Raw genomic sequence first — 12,693 nt, forward strand, 5'->3', positions numbered from 1 at the left:
TTTGACTTTTTTTGTTGTTGTTGTTTTTGTAAGTTAAGTACATTAAACTGCAGTGATTTAGAGCTTTTGTATATTTGACTCAGTGTAGTTTTATTTGAAGAGTAATTCAGATCAAAACAGATCTACTTTAATATTTCAAAAAGACATGGTTTTACTGAAATCTATCATTTTAAAAATATGAACTGTTTCAAATTATATTTATTGAATTTAGCGTGCATAAATTATCAATTTTAATAGATTAGTTTGCTCCAAGACCTCATAGTATTTTTTTTTTTTTTTTTTTAATGTGAAGGATCAACATTCTGCCTATCAAGATCAGATCAATCCCTATAAAGACTGTTTCTTTAAAAATCAATAAAGACCATTGTTTTTCCACAGAAGCACTGTAAGCGTCCCCTAGGTAACTTGGTCCAAGTGCATCCTAGGAAATCTCAGCGTCGAGGCAGCTTGAGCAAAGCTCTACGGCTTTACGTTTTACAGCCCGTCTCATAAATGTGAGCGCCTTCAACTCTGCGTGACACGTCTTTGTATTTATGAAGGGCTCTGGAGATGCCTCGCGACGACGCGTCCCCTCTCCGGTCCGAGCTATTTTCAGCGCGAGCGCGTCACGATGCCGTCCAGCAAACTTCATTTGGAGTGAATGAAGAACACGCGCGCACCTCCGGGATTACAGCCCGTGCGTTATCGTGATTTGAGGCAGGTGCACAACTTCAAACGACGAATTCTGCGAGCGCGAAACTACGCGATCCTCCTCGCTCGGCTTGATGTCCTCGTTCATGTATGAGAGATTATTCGTGCGTCGTCGTCTGCCCGATCATCACTTCTCCACTCACCTCGCAGCTTTCCTCTTTTCATCTTAGCGTCCGTGCAAAATGGAATTCTGAAGTGCTCCACTTTCGCAGTTTCTCACCTTTCAAAGAAAAAAGGTAGGACTTTATTTGCTTGTACTTGACAAGTGTGCGGTGACGACGGTCAGGACCGTCACGCTCCCGCGATGCCTGTAGTTTCCGTTTAGAGACGCGAGATGCATCAAGCTGGTGGTGTCCGTTAATTAATGCAAACTCCTCGATCGGTGCTTTACAGAAAGGCCTTGTGTGAACAGTCTTGTCTGGCCGGTGGAGCGGATCTTGTGATTTATTATCTTGTCCGACGCTCTGTTAAGAAAAAATATCTTGGTTGGAACTGTCGCTTAAATTATGACCGTCATCTTCCGGTGACTTTATGAGCTGATTTAAGCGTGTCTATAACCTGTAGGAACGGTGATCGTAAAGAATTAAGGGTTCTAGTTCCGATTCTGGTCGATTCTTCTTTTAGTAGCTGTTCTAATACTTTTGAGGGAGAAATATTCATGGGGGGGAAAGGAATGCAATTCCTATTGCATTGCCCTCAGCAGTCGTTTGGCAACTGAGATCCTTTCAGATTTGAACAGAACAGGTTTAACTTGACAGTGTTTACGTATTTGTTTTTTGTTTTAAAAAAAATGAAATATTAAAAAGTATTGCTATTTTAAATTTTTAATAAAATCGTCGCATATTAGCCTATAACAGTAACACATCTCGTGCATTTTTATTAAATCCAAGTAATTCTGCGGTAGAATTAATTCCATAACCGTTCTAACGAGTTTGCTGATTTGCAAAATGAATGTAGTTATCAGTCAATTAAAAAAAAAAAAAAAAAAAAAAAAAGAAGCGCCCAAGCAGCATTGATCAAAAAAGTTTTCAGATTCAAATAGAGAATCCGTATTAATGTTAGTGCAGAGAACAGTTCAGTATTTTAACTTAGTTACGCTTTTTTTAGTTGGTAGGAATAAACGTCGTATGATTCATTAGTTAATACAACACGGTATGATTCGTTTGGAAATCGGACAACACTGGTAGCGCTGTGTGTTTCTGATTCCGCTGAAAAGAACCGATTCATGTGAATCATTGAATCGGTTCGAAATAAAAGCAGACAAACTTTTGATACGTTTTTGTTATTCACAGCCCCTGGAACTGTTTCTAGCGATGTCTCTTTGTAATTATTAGAATTCAGTCAAATTTCCCTCCTCTTTTATTTCCAGGCAGACAGTACTTCACATTTTTTAAAATGAAATGTGTGTGGGTTTTGACATTTGTCTCCGAATCACGTTCATAAATTTTCAATGTTGTCTCACAGTAGTATAATATGAGGTTGAAGCTTCTTTAAAAGCACTATTGTGACTCATGCTTTGATGTTCTGTGAAACGCCGACAGCCTTTGGAGCTTGGTGGCAGTTCATGCTGAACAGTCACAAAAAGAGGAAAAGTAATAAGTGTCTATCCCTATCTGAGCGTTAGATAGACAGTGATCCTGCTGAAATGATCAAGAGTCATCACTCCGATTTATCAGCTCGTCCTTTGTTATTCACATGATTCATTCAAAGTTTATGCCACTGTCACAGTCCTCTTCCCCTTTTCTTTTTAAGTTCACCCTTTCACTCGCTGTCGTATTCAAGCTTATATAGCACAAGAAACCTTGAAATACGAGGATCATTTTACACTTGTGATTTCTAGGCCTAGGAAAGGAGATGTCAGTCATGGAAAAGTCATGAATGTTGATTTCTCTGATTCTGTGCACGAAAGATTAGAAAGGCTTTTTGTACGCAAGTAAACGATGCGTTTGAATGGATTGGTACCTCACTTACAGTTGAAAATCCTCTCTACCAAAGATACTACCACAGTAATCATGAATGACTCTAAATGGAAATTCTTTTTGTCTCAGACTTTGGGAACCACGAATTGTCAATCATTTTGCGTAATCTGCAAATGCATTTACCAATCATTCAACATTTATTCCTCTTCCTTTGTTCTTCCCCCAAGTCATGCATGTCCATTCCCTCGCTTGCAGTCGTCAATGTTGAATTGGTGATGAACAGCAAGTCTTGTGAGATGACACAGTTTTGAATGCACTTTGAAATGTGTTTTGACAAGAACATTTATTGGTGCAGTGTGTGCCACTACACCTCTGAATTGTAACTCATTTTCTTGGTGATTTGTTTTCCCTCTGCACATCATCAGCATGTACTTTTGGACTACATTATTTATTTGCTCAGACGGTGCCTTGTACACAGAACTACCAGGGGAAGTTTACCTTGTTTTTTTGTTTTGCCTCACTTAGAGGAGTGATCTAAAAATGTCAGGAGTTCTGGCGACACAGATTCAGCAAGAGAGCAACTTTCTTGAGCGTGTTCAAAGTTCAGTTTGAAGGTTCTGCGTGCCATAATTCAATATGTTTTAAATAAACTAGATTTGCATCTCCTGAAGGAAATCCCGGCGCTTGCAATGAAGGAAAAAAAAGAATAGTTGCGGGACTAGAACAAAATCCTAACTAGAATGTTTGATGTGTATCAATACGGTGCCTTGCCAAGACCGTGATAAACAAATCTGTGTAGTTTCTTCTAGTCTTTCGAGTTCCTCAGGTACGGGCCATATTATGTTGGTTATATAAATTTGTAATCTTGTTTATCTCCAGTCTGGCCTTTGATGTTTTTGCCGGCGATCCCAGAGCCTCGGTTTGCCTTAGTTGTGTTTGGATATATGAACCAGCAGTCAAGGGAAGCAACAAATACGGCTCTGAGTTGAGAAGCGGAGACATGTCCTCGGTCATCGCAATCGCTCTTGACTGGCAGCAGCCTCACCGGTGGCCTCATCCCCAACTATGTTGGAATAAAGCGTTTTAGTGCTATGAGAAACGTCGCGGTAATGAAACGTGTCGGCAGAGTTGTGCCTTTTGATGAGCGTCTTTCTGTGCTTTCCCCTGGCCTTGAGACGCGTCCTGCTCTCTGGTCGTGAAAAACAGGCCAATCACCCCCCTGTTCCTTTCCATCATCCACGCGCTGAGTTGAAAGAAAGGATGAGCAGACAGAAAGAGGCGCAAAGAATGAGGATAGAAAAGCAATTTGCTAACTCCATAAATCCAGCCACCTAGGGTACCTGACCCCAGAGATAGAAGCAGGAGGCCATTATTTAAAGTCGGGTAACCAATGCTCTCCTATTAACATTGAAAGGGCCGGTGTCTGCTGGTTGTCTGCAGTGGCACATTTATGTGTTTTATTTACTGCCTTGTACCGCATGGCCTTATGCGCTGGGCTCCCGAAATCCAGCTCAGGCTGAAACTCAGAAGGCACCCTTAATATGGATTGATAAGGGGACACAATGTTTTGTCTCCACTGGTTGCAGCAGGATGTTAATGAAAATGAAGGTGATGCCCAAAGCCTGTTCTCTGTGGTTTGATATGGTTATGTGCGTGTTGGTTGGAGAAAGCAATAGATACAAAAAAAAAAAAAAAAAAGATAAATAAAGCACATTTTTGTGGGGGTGGTGTGGTGTAGTGGGTAACGCTCTAGGCTGGTGACCAGAAGTATGCTGAATCGATGCTTGTGTGGCGCATACCATTATCACTGGAGTTATCACCGTTGAACCTCATATAAGACTACTGGAATTCACTTTGAATAAAAGCATCTGTTAATTAACTTTTTTTTTTTTTCGACTGTAAGTACTATAAAAATGTTTTGGGTATGTAAGCTGTTAAATTTCTTAGGCTCACCAAGGCTGCAGTTATTTATGAAAAAAAAGGAAAAAAAGGTGTCATTCTCATAAGCTGGTATGGTGCTCAAATATATTTCTTAATTATAATCGGTGGTTGTGGTGTTTTAATATTTTTGTTGAAACTGAGGCTACTGTATTGCTTTTCAAATAAATTGCTTAAATCATTTACTAATGGTTTGCTTTCAAATTCTAATTAGTTTTTTTTTTTATTCTGAGGAACCTAGATGTAGTTTTGTCCAGGCAGCTCATTTCCACAACGAGAAAGTGAATGGTGACCACAATTGAACAATATAAAAGTTTCTTATTTATAATAAATTTACAGTACATTTAATCATTTAGCAGATGCTTTCATCCATAGCGACTTACAAATTCGGAGCAGTTAAAGACTTGAAAAAGCTAAAGGCAATCAAACCGAGAGAGCAACAATATGTAGGAGCTATGACATTACACAAGCAATTGTTTTATTTATTTATTTATTTTAATTAGTAGATAAGAATTAAGAATACGAAAAAGAATAGAGAATGTTAGTTAAAGGATCAAGTTTATTTATTTTTTTTAGATAAAATAGAAATAGAAAAGAGTGCTAGTATTAGACATTTTTTATAATAAAAAGAAAATAAATAATAGAAATAGAATAGAGATTCTTGGTGCTATTTTTTTGAGGTAACATTTTCTGCGAATAATGACTCACACAAAGCTGTTGTATGGCTTCACAATATTCTAAATATAATACACATGTCATATAGATGACTTTTTCGGTGCTTTTCGAAGTTTGACACCCACTGCTCTCCATCTACTTTTTTTGTATGGAAAAGAGCAGGTCAGGCATTTTGATAAACCGCTTTTTTTGATGTTTCACAGGAGTTTGTTTACTCAACATTAAGTCATTCCAATCTTAAAAAGTCCCTTTAGGAATTTTGTAGTGCTCCTACAAAAAGCAGATTTTCTGATGTCTCCTGAGAACAAAGTCTTGCTTTCCTTCAAATAGAAGAGGGACCTTCAGTGAACTCATAAGTCATTTAAGGACAAAGTTGAATAAAGGGTGAGTAAGTGTTCGATGGGGTGACTGCACTTGAATCCTGGTCACTCTTTTTCTTTTATCTGCCCACTTGTTTATGGAGTGAGACACCACTGTCTCAGCATTACAGATGTGAGTTCTGAAAAGATATCAGACATCCTGCAAAGTCTATCAGCCTGACGCTTCTGTGGCTGAGTGAGAAGCGGCTGTATTTCTTCATCCCTGTCATCCATAGGTACGTTGACGAATGTACCTTTGCTCTCCTGTTTTGTCAGACACGCCGGCACGCCGAGGGAGATTAGACGAGAATGCAGTGTAACCTTTAAATAAATATAGTTTCTCTTTTCTTGACAAAGGACAGATGGAATATGAAACGGATAGTAGTAGCTGTATGAAGATGCTGACACGGGTGTTATTGGCTGTTTTGCTTTAACCAAACTTTTAATTGCTCAGTTACATTAAAATTTAAAACGTAATGAGTAGAAAGTTTTTTTTAGGCAGTCATTTCTGCAATATTACTAATATCTCCCTTTACGTTTGGAGCTTCTGTTTGAAGCTTTGCTTAATGCATGATGTTTGATGCACAATGCCATATGCAGTGTTTTGTTATTAGTTATATGCTATAATATTTAACATTTTCATTTGGTCGGTTTTTGATTTTTTTTATAATGCATTGGTAAATGTTGAGATTAACGTTAACTAAGATTAATTCATGCGTTGGAATTATTTTCTGTTAAGTCATGTTAACTAATGTTAACGAGTGGAACCATTTTGTAAAGCATTAAAAGGTCTCTCCACCTCATCACAGCACCGCTTTGGAGAATATCCGGAAACTGCGTACGCTCTTTTGTCAGCCACAATACGTTTTCTACCTTTATTTATGCTTTGGTTTGAATGAAATATAATCCTGCATAAAATGCGTCCTTGTGGTGCGGCTGACACAGAGCAGAATATTTAGTTTGCGTGCATTGGATATTCTTCAAAATGGAGACGCAGAGGAGACGAATCATTGAATAAAGTCGTTATTTATTTTTTTGCATACAAAAAGTACTATTGTGCTTTCATAACATTCGGATTGAACCACTGATGGCAGATGGACTATTCTGATGATATCTTTAACACTTTTAAAGACACTGACAGTGTAATTTGCTAGCAGTTAATTGGACAGTCACAAGCCTCCCAGTTTTCATCCAAAATATCTATATATATATAATTTTAATTTCGGGATGGAGTAACCCTTTAACACAATTCATTTTAACCTTGTCATCTAATGCTTATATTCAGTTTTATGCTAATTATTGTAAAAAAAAAAAAAGTAGTTAACAAAAACAACACTGGCCATATGCCAGCTTTGTTTTATTCTGCTAACTCATACGTGGCTAGAAATTAGGTCACGTTTTGTGGTTTTCCAGAATTTTTGTGCACATCATAGTGATTCACAACTACAGAATGTAATAAGATGCAGCCAAAGTTTCTTTGTTTTTCTTATGAGTTCATCACCTCATACACAACGAGTTCCTTTTATATCACCACAAACACCCAATTCTGTACAGCGGTTGAGAGAACGGCCTCAGACTTGCATTGGAGGGGCTTTTAGAGCTGGTTTATCAGAGATTGCAGCACTCTCCTCTCTTACCCTACTGCATGATTGGTACGGACTGTGACTCGAACTGGTACCATGACTCGCAATCAATAACATTAGTGCATTAGAGCGAACTGCTGCAGTGCATTCCTTTTAATATGTCTTAATGGCTCCATGCATTTAGCAAATTTCTGTGTTTGACCGTCTCTGCGTGTTGTTTTTATTTGCCCCCCCGGAAGCACAGTAGCTAGAATTTGAACCCACTGGTCCTAACAACAGTTTTTAAACAGGTGTGAATGTTTTCAAATGGCCAGTCCAACAAGTATTGTGTAAGCTAATGCGTGCTAATTATAGTGATCAGCAAATGTGAACGTAATTGCGTCGTGTTTGCTTTGTATTCAGGTCAAGGGCCGTTGATGTGAAAACAGAGCTTTTTTTTTTTGCCTTTGTGTTGTGATAGGAAAAGGAGTTAAATATAATGACAGCTATTGGTAGTGTGACTTGTGAACCAAAGGCATAATTGTGTGTATGCGCTAACAAGAAAATTTAGACACTCTAATGTATAACACAAACCAACTTTTAGAAATGGTACACACGAAAACAAACATTTTCTTCACCCCCAAGGCTATCCAAGACGTATTGTTTGATGATCGGAGTAGATTTGGCCGAACAGATTCTCTGTAGTGAATGGGTGCCGTCAGAATGAGAGTCCAAAATGATGATTAAAACATCAAAGTAATCCACACGACTCCAGTCTATCAGTAAACATGTTGTGCAAGAAGCTGTGCATTTGTAAGGAAGAAATTATTAAAGAGGTTTAACTTTAAACCATTGCTTCTTGCCCAAACGCAGATCCATAATCCATAAGTTGATTCTCTTAAAATGCTGAATTTTTTAAGATTCTGCTCTGATGAAGCCTCAAACTACATTAGACATGCTTCCTTTTTATATGAAAATCTGCCTTCTTAAGCGATGATAAAATCTCGTTATTAACATCAGGCAATAACAAACATGCCTATATTTAAAGATCAAGTTTAAATAACATATCAAAGAATAGTTATGAAAGATCGGCGCTTGATTTTACTTCTGGATTGGTAAAAACTTTCTTTGGCAACTGTCAAGTGCTCAATCTCTTTTTCCACTCCAGTCAATCATGATTTCTGTGAATAGGTTTGTGATTGAAATGTACCAATCAAAAGTGGAATTCATAATGAGGGAGTACACAGAACATGCAGCTGCTTTAGAAACGGAGTTAAAAAGACTGTTTTCAAAGCCGAGGGTGCATTTTTCCCAAAGAAAAGTTGTTTGGGCTCAATATGTAATGATGGAATGCATCACCATTGAGAGAGAAAAAACCAAAAACAAAGAAACGATAGCTTAATTGATGAAATGTATGAGGGGTCCAGAAGGAAAATACTTTAGAGACCTGCAACGGACAGCGGCTTTCCATCAGAACTCAGTTTGGTAATATCTGTGCAGTGGTTTTCTCAGGTCAATACGGGAGGGAGGATATTGTTTATCAAAGCCAGGCGTTCTGTGTCCACAGGCCTAACGTCGCTTTATGATTTATCAAGCTGAAAAGGTCAGTCCGCCTCACTGTAATTAATTCTGTCTGATTTTATTTGGTGTCTGCACTGGAGAATGTTCTTCATTAGTGGCATGTGTCATTACGTTGTTTAGTTTCTCTGCCGGAATGGGAGGAGAGAGGCGGCATTCATTAAAAGGGAATGGTTTCGGATCATTTGCTATCGAGGTGCCGTTCGTTCTTTGATTTGGAGGACAGATAGACCTCTACAAGCGTGAAGTTATTCTTTCTTCTCTAATTAGCATGTACGAAACCTGTTGTTCGGAGGCAACTTGCCAGTTTGCTCCGCATCGGTTGTGACAGCATGTAAATGCAAGCATCATTTTGAGAATTAACGCATGAGTATATTTAGTTGTACTGTTTTAATTCAGTTGTGACTCTTTACAGCATTTGATCTTTATTACAAAAATTTCCATTTATTTCCATGACAAGAAACTGAGGGCACACTATTTTCATTTTTGCCTAAGGCATTTGTTTTCGTCTTTTTGTTATTGTTGGGTTATTAATGCAGTCCATTTGTTTGCCATCTCTCTAGGGTGCTGTGATACTTAAAACACTGTTCAAATTGCTCCTCCATATTTTATATAAAATTTCTTCAGTGTACTGCACGAATTAAAGACACAAAAGGGGAATGAATTATAGCTGTAAGTGAAATTTTACTCGGTGTGTCACTGAAGATGTCTGTACTGATTGTAAACTTTTATTACCCTTATTAGTATTATTATTATCATTTATTGTTCATGCAAAGGCAAGTTTTATAACAGCCATAAAAATAATACTAATTATTATTTTTATTATTATTGAAAATAAGATTTAAAATAGTATTAAGTGTATTAGCATTACTTTTGAATGTTTAACTTAACTAAAAATAATAAATTCTTACTATTAGATTTTATTTTCAAAACAAAATACTGATGATATTAAACATGTAAGCATTAACTTTTCATTTTCCTCTTATTTTAATATAAAAAAAAAAGTAAGCATTGTTACCTAAATAAGTAAACTAAATAAGATCAATTATATTAACATCATTAACTTGGTATTTTTATAATAATGCATATTTTAATATAATAATAATAATAAAAGTGTATAAGAATTAAGGTTATTATTATAACTAATAATAACCTATTCTTACTAAGTATATATATATTTTTAAACACGATACTAAGAAGCATGTAAGCATTAACTTTTCATTTTCTTCTAGTAATAAAATAATAATCATCAATAATAGCAATAATAATATTCTGATCATTATCATTGTCTTCATTAGTTACTGCATTTTAATTATTTTTAATTAAAATTATTTTTATAATTTATTATTTTTATATCATTTTTATTCACGCCTTTTCATTCTGTTTATCCTTAAACCAAAAAAAAAAGATTAGATTAAAATCAGACTTTGTTACGTTTTAACAGTTATTGCTGCTCTCTGCTCATTTATCATCTCTCTCATCATTTTCTGGTGTTTGATCACGTCTGTTGCTTCATATTGAGAGCACTGATGGCTGTTAAATGTTATTTATGTTCCTATGGAAACAACTCTCAAAGGTCCAAACGTATTCCTCCGGCTAATCTAACCGTCTGACAAATTATAAGATCGTTATCTTTCCGGATAGCGTTCTCGTTAAACCTTTTGCATCTAAAGGGACACGACAATTTGACCTTCTCCCTCATCCAACCTAAAGTTTTCGATTCTAAACGGCCTGCAAGCTGTTCGGCAGACCAGATCCAAAATGATTCAGCTGTGCGACTATGTCAAAGCATGACCTTTTTTGCCAGATTGGCTTTGACCTTTCTGAACGTCCACGTACGATCGAGGACGGTTTAAAAGCAGGCACCTCAATGACACGTGATAAAGCCCTACTCTTCCCTGCAAGTTTCTCACCCAAAACCCGATCTAACACCGCGGAGGTCACAGCGCTAATGGCACGAAGGGCGGGCTGTGTTTTCCACAGCCTGCGGCGCTCCGGAGAGGCCGGAGATTTGAAACAATCTGCTGCCTCCTGTCTGCTGAGACACTGGCATAAGTAAGGGGGCAGGAAGTATATGCTAATCATGCCTTATCCTCTTTATTTTTAGAGCTGGTCTCCTCTGAGTGCTCGCTCTCTCCCTCTCCTGATCTGTTTCGATGAGGAATGCGATGAGTCACAGGAAGGCGAATGAATGTTAACCTGGCACAAAACTGCACTAGGCATGAGATGTGTTTTCCCTCCAGAGGACAAACGCTGATTTGTTATGTCCTCTGTGAAGAGCTAAAACATCAATTCTTAGGGCGGCAGGCAAAGCGTCTCTAATGTAGTGTTAGTGTTACATGATTCAATTAAACAGTATTAAGTTACTTGCGCTAACCAGGTCTTACCGCTGAGCTGCTACAGGCAAAAAAAAAAAGTGTCTGCGCACATTTGATCTGCTTTAATGTTCGTTCACATTGTGTGTTTCTTTTCATAGCCCGTTTAATATATAGCAGTGACATTAAACACGCCATTTTTATGAAGACGATCTTCGCTCGGGCTTCACATCTGTGACAGAGGTGTCAGATTTAAGAACGCAGCATAGTTGTATAATCCACTCACTCTAATCTTGTTAAAGCTGGCACAGTATTTGAGCTGTAGGCAAATTGATGACAGTTCCTCTTGAAATGATTGTCTTGGATTGAATTAACCACTGGTCCAGATTGGATGACATTCTTTTTTTTTTTTCCTCCCTGACTCAAACTTAGTCATAGTTCTCCGCAAGTGCTGCAAAATGATTTGGTTATTTAAAAAGAAATAACTGATGTCGCCTAATCTGAATTCGGAGTGGAATAGTTATCAGTTCTGTCTGTTTAACCGGTGCTTGGCGGTGTAAATTAGATTCGGGACTGGGTTTGTAAGAGCACTAAATGAATATTTATGAGGAGAGAATTCATTAACTAAGCCTTGGCAAACATCATCTACACGATTCCATCTACGCGATTGACCGTCCACGACATTGTTCTCATTCCAGCTGTCAGATAAAATTGACAGCGTCGGCATACTAAACCTGCACAGAGAGAGTCTCCAAGACAATCAAGCCCCAATCACAATTATTCCAGTAAGTTCAATATCCATTACATTTCCTCGTCTGTTATTATCGCCTTGCCTCTTCAAGCAGATCTGATCATCATTTGATTTTGTGTGTAACAGTTTTCCCAGTTCATTGAAGTTTCATTTGCTGTTTCATGGCCTTCCAGCTTGACATCTTCCATTCTTGATCTGAATTTAAATGCAAATGACTCTCATAAATGACATGTTTCCCCATTGGAGTTGGTTTTATCGGAAGATTGACACCGGGGAGTCTGATGCCTAAGCTGTAATGGATGGCAGGAATGTAGGTGCCAAAACACTACCTTCAATAATACCTCAATGTTTGTTCACAGCAGGCATTTTTTTGATGTTAGAATGGCTGGCTTGTTCCCGTACTGCATTCCCTCTGCTCCCATCACATCAGTTTTTGATGGAGCCTCAACATCAAAAGTTATCTTCAAAATACAGGCCGTCAGCGGCATATCCAATGCCTTTCTTACTTTAATACTCTATATAGAGACTTAACAGAGCTTGTTCCATGTAACTCTCAAATGCAGACCAGATTTAGATTTAAATAAGCCTTTTTAGTGTGCGCGTTCATGCATGGTTGCTGTTTGAGTCTAAAGGACTTGTATTGATATTTTAGCAAGAGTATTTGTAACTGGCCAGGTGTGCGCCAGAGGTATAGAATCTTCAGTGCTGGCAGGAAGAGAGTTATAGACTTAAACTCATCCAGGAGACTCTATTATTAATGGAATGTCTTTAGACGGACTCAAGGGACCAGATTTAACTGGTTTTAGGGGAATCTGGAATAAGGCGATCCTTAGTTTTGAGGGTGAAAAGTTTCACTAACCTATGCTGTGGTCTAATTGAGCAAAGTTCATTGAAACATGTTTAGCT

At 37.8% G+C, this 12,693-nt stretch overlaps 1 protein-coding gene across 5 annotated transcripts in view; it reads left to right on the forward strand.

Annotated features, from left to right (window-relative positions):
• Nucleotides 1-188: 188 nt before the first annotated feature.
• Nucleotides 189-12,693, forward strand: part of drp2 (dystrophin related protein 2) — a 109,047-nt gene continuing 96,542 nt past the window's right edge. For 4 of the 5 annotated variants that reach the window (XM_043258029.1, XM_043258027.1, XM_043258032.1 and 1 more), the window contains exon 1: nucleotides 209-926. The gene's annotated coding sequence lies outside the window, so the exon portion shown is untranslated. Of the gene's footprint in view, nucleotides 927-12,693 lie in introns of all 5 variants that reach the window. The other variant, XM_043258033.1, reaches the window with a different exon arrangement.

The sequence above is a fragment of the Puntigrus tetrazona genome, chromosome 14 (genome assembly GCF_018831695.1).
Source record: "Puntigrus tetrazona isolate hp1 chromosome 14, ASM1883169v1, whole genome shotgun sequence".
NCBI classification, from domain to species: Eukaryota; Metazoa; Chordata; class Actinopteri; order Cypriniformes; family Cyprinidae; genus Puntigrus; species Puntigrus tetrazona.